At 35.5% G+C, this 4,631-nt stretch overlaps 1 long non-coding RNA gene across 1 annotated transcript; it reads left to right on the top strand.

The window, feature by feature from the left end:
• Window positions 1–496: 496 nt before the first annotated feature.
• LOC129658517 (uncharacterized) lies at window positions 497–4,250 on the top strand. The gene is made up of 3 exons (XR_008717383.1): window positions 497–642; window positions 738–1,024; window positions 2,011–4,250. It is a non-coding gene; the product is annotated as an uncharacterized LOC129658517 (long non-coding RNA).
• The last annotated feature ends 381 nt before the right edge of the window (window positions 4,251–4,631 follow it).

Below are 4,631 nucleotides of genomic sequence, written 5' to 3'. Positions count from 1 at the left end.
AGTTTTCTATGTACTTACAACTGTTTTTCCCCAAATGCTACTACAGATTTGTCAAATGTTCCTTAATTTTTCTAAAAGTTTATGTACATCAAACAATTAATTACTTTTACACTTTTTCCTAAAATCCTCCCTCCCATAGCCTCCCATTTCAATATGGGTTGGCGGCTCCCTCTAAACCCATTTGTCATTCTTTACTTCACTTCTTTTCTTTGACTGGATTGTTTCATGGACTTCAAGACTATTCATTTCCTAGTTTACTTTCTGGTTCTACTTTGCTGTCTTATATTATTCCATTATGATGTTGATAGGTTTCTGAAGAGAAGTGAAGAAAGTATACATGTTCAATCTGCTGTATTAACTGTAAGTCCCTAAATCTCATTTTCTTCAGAAACTATTTACATTGAGATAGCTTTTTATAATGGAATTAGATTTGTTGTCTTTATTCTCATGAGGGTAAAAAAGGAGTGAAAAGGCTGGCTTAAAATTCAACATTCAAAAAACTAAGATCATGGCAGCTGTCCAATCACTTCATGGCAAATAGGGATAAAATGGAAATATTGACCCATTTTATTTTCTTGTGCTCCAAAATCACTGAAGATGGTGACTGCAGCCATGAAATGAAAGACCCTTACTCCTTGGAAGGTAAGCCATGACAAACTTAGACAGTGTACTAAAGAGCAGAGACATCAGTTTGCTAACAAAGGTCCATATAGTCAAAGTTACGGTTTTTCTGGTAGTCATGTACAGATGTGAGAGCTGGACCATCAAGAAGTCTGAACAGTGAAGAACTGATGCTTTCGAACTATAGTGGTGGAGAAGACTTTTGAGAGTCCCTTGGACAGCAAAGAGAGCAAACCAGTCTACAACTAAAGTAAAGCAATCCTGAATTTTCATTGGAAGGACTGATGCTGAAGCTAAAGCTCCAATACTTTGGCCACCTAATGCAAAAGGCCATCTCATTGAAAAAGACCCTGATGCTGGGAAAGACTGATGGCAAGAGAAGAGGGGGACAGAGAATGAGAAGGTTGGCTGGCATCACTGACTCAATGGACATAAGCTGAACAAACTCAGGGAGATAGTGAAAGACAGGGAAGTCTGGCATGCTATCACTCATGGGGTTGCAAAGAGTTGGACACAACTTAGTAACTGAAGAACAACAATAACAATCAAATTATATACTTAATCTGGTCACTTAACTACTGGTACTCATGATCTTAAATTGCGGTTATACCCATTATGCTGTTTTGTTTTGTTTTGTTTTGTTTTAGTGAATTGTTCTGGAGTTGCTAAGTGTATCTGACTCTTTGTTGGACACAGATAAATAAAACAAAATCAGAATAAAATCAGAAATGAAAAAGAAGTTACAACAAACACCACAGAAACACAAAAATCATGAGATTACTTTTGAACAATTATATGCCAATAAAATGGATAACCTAGAAGAAATAAATAAATACCTACAAATGTACAATCTCCCAAGACTGAATCAGGGAGAAAAAGGAAATATGAACTTACTGATTACTAGTAATTAAGCTGAATCAGATATTTTAAAATCTCCCAACAAACAAAAGTGCAAAACCAGACAGGTTCACAGGTGAATTCTACTGAAATTGGTGAGGGAGATCAAGAAGTACCAACTTCCAGCTGAAAAATAAATGAGTTATGGGGATGAAATATACAGCATGGGGAAGATAGTTAATAATATTGTAAAACTTTTTTTGGTGATAGATGCTAATTAGACTTATCATGGTGATAATTTTGTAATGTATAGAAACAGAGAATTTCAGTATGTTGTACACCTGGAACCAACATATTATTGTAAGCCAATCACACTTCCTTTTAAAAAAATGTTTAAAATCTAACAGTAGTTTTAACACAAATGGAGTTATTTAGTGCAGGATATTAAGGTAATTAAATGAGAAAGTGTTTAAACCACAGGGCTCTGAATCCTGTTTACTTTAGCCCCATTCTGAATTTACGTGACTTACCCTACCTACTTCTCTCCCCTAGATATTTGCGATTGTCAGCTATACCTGAAGACCTGCAGGAAAGACCTGGAGAGGAGATGCCAAACTCAAAAGCAAGTGCTTAAGCACACTCGATAAACAGTCTATCCTTGTGTCCGTGGTTTTCTACCTCAGCTGTAAGTTAGAATCACGTGGCAAAACTCTTTGGAGGAGCTTTCAGAATCCCAACCCCCAGGCCACATTCCAGACCAATTAAATCAACCTCTGAGTGTCCGGCCCAGACATCTGGATTTCTGAAACCTTCTCAAGAGAGTATGATAGTACAGCCAAGGTTAAAAACAACTGAGACTCAAGGCAGAAGGCAAAAGGTGTGATCTTGCTATGCCTCAAGATTATGCATTCAAGTTCATGGCAATTGTGCAAGGACTATCACATAGCACACTTAGAGATGCCTCATTACAATGCTTCCTCCACCAAAATTTTTGGTTTGATTAAAGACTAATTCAAACACATACACATCCCAGCCAAGGAAAAGAAAGTGCAAATGAACTTCGAATTTGTCTCCACCAATTCCATCCAACTCAAAACTAGTTTAGCCAGAACCAGCCCAGTCACCAACCAATAGAAAATTCATCTGATTATTTATATTTGGGTTCCTCTGACAAATCCAAGACATTAATATTGAATTAGTAGACTTTGCTACTTTCAAACACAAAAGACTTTGCTTATGTCCACACGTCTTATTTAGGAAGTCAACAGATTAGTCCTTATTTGGAAGGAAACCTAACCGGAACCTTCCAACTGCAGTGTTCTTTCCCCTTCCATTCACTATTCCTGGCTATGCAAATGCATGCATGTGCGTGGTAGAACATAAATTACGGCTAACAGTTTGACACCATTGTTTTATTAACAAACACAACTCAAAGCAAAATAATTAAATAGGGACACATAGTAAAATAAACATTCCAATGACCTTTCAGAGTGAAAAGTTCTGCTCCACAAATAAAGGCGAGAACAATACAATTACAGGATAGTACTTGTACAGAATTGCTGAATATGTGATGAAGCCTTGACCAGCCAGCTAGTCATCTCATCTCTTCCATCACAGAAAAGGCTGAAAAGAACAGGACAGCTGTAGTGTCCTGACTTTGAGACTCACTGGCAAATGGAATGACAGATGTAGAGCCAGTGCCCCAAAGTGGGCAGGACCTCATCCCGGACAAACAAAAGAGAATGACAGTCTTGGAGCCCCGTTTACTTCAATAAATTTTTTTTAAGCCAGCTGCCTTTTTTACATATACAACATACTGGTACAAGGCAATATTTACTGATTAAGCCTCAGAATACCATTTTTACCTAAGAATACAAGCAAACACCAACAATTGGTTTTCCCCTTATAATTACCTTTCAATTATATATATATGTATATAATATATATCACATATTTAATTATATATATTGCCAGGTATATATTATATGCTACAGTTCCATCTATAGCTTTATCACATGTATCAAATAATAAGTGCAGCTCTAGATCTGTCTTAGTACATATAAAAAATCTGAAAAATAAAAATTTTAATCTTCAGAATATTCCACATCTGTTACATGTTATCATCTTATAATCCACTCAAGACCCCTAGGTTTTGTCTTCTTGCAACTCCCTATTGACCCTAACTAATGATTTGTACAATTCATTAAACACATATTCAATTCTCTACCTACCATATGTGCTAGTGACTTCTTGCACTTTTGCTCTTCTACTCAGGTACTCTAAATAATCTGAAATCAGGCATCTATTGCTTATGTTTTCCTTTCTTACTACAGTAGGTGCTCCATAAATAGGAAGATTCATATACCTTGTCTCATTGGAGCCTCAGAGCCATTTTGTCCAACTTGTGGAGTTGGCAGGGCAAGTAATACCCCTGTTTTAGAAATGAGAAAACTGAGACTCAGCAGGTTAAGTGATATGTCTTCTAACCAACACAGAATCAGTGAAACTAGAAATAGAAATCAATTTTCCCAATTTATAAGTCAGTATTCATTACAGGTATAGTTTCTTCAAGTGTATGTACGAGTATATTAATTATAAAAGTACTTTTATTCTCAATTGCCTTCATTGACTAGTATTAAGAAATTTCCCATGGACAGGGACAATAACCATTACTAGTTGTCAAAAAACATGTTTTCTAATTTAGGTTGTACATTTCTGATGCTTAAGTTCTGATTAAAACTAATCATACTGCAGTTCTCTGCTTAGTAGGATTAACACAATCATCAGTACTTTTGCTTTGCCTTGACAAACAGCTTTAGAAGATTAAGACTTTATTGTAACATGTTTTAAAATGTGAGCTACATAAGAATAAAAGAAGACATTATATTTAAATAGTCAAAGTAGCAGTGATTCTAACCTAAGGAGGTAACTGTATGTAAAAAATGTAAAGTTCCCACTAATTTTTACATAAAGCTGTATGAATTTCACACCTGAAAAACTGCAAAAATTCATTAACATTTATTTGTAAAATGACTTTAAGCTCTGGGAATTTCATGCAGTTAGAAGTTGACTTTCTATAGAAGAGAGAATAATGCTAATGACTGAATATTAAGTATAAAGCAGTAACACTATGGAGATAAATATGTAATTACATATGTTTCCAAAAATGGGAT

Source organism: Bubalus kerabau, chromosome 8 (genome assembly GCF_029407905.1).
Source record: "Bubalus kerabau isolate K-KA32 ecotype Philippines breed swamp buffalo chromosome 8, PCC_UOA_SB_1v2, whole genome shotgun sequence".
NCBI lineage: Eukaryota > Metazoa > Chordata > Mammalia > Artiodactyla > Bovidae > Bubalus > Bubalus kerabau.
The sequence above is the reverse complement of the archived record's forward strand: the minus strand, read 5'-3'. Positions and strand labels throughout refer to the sequence as shown.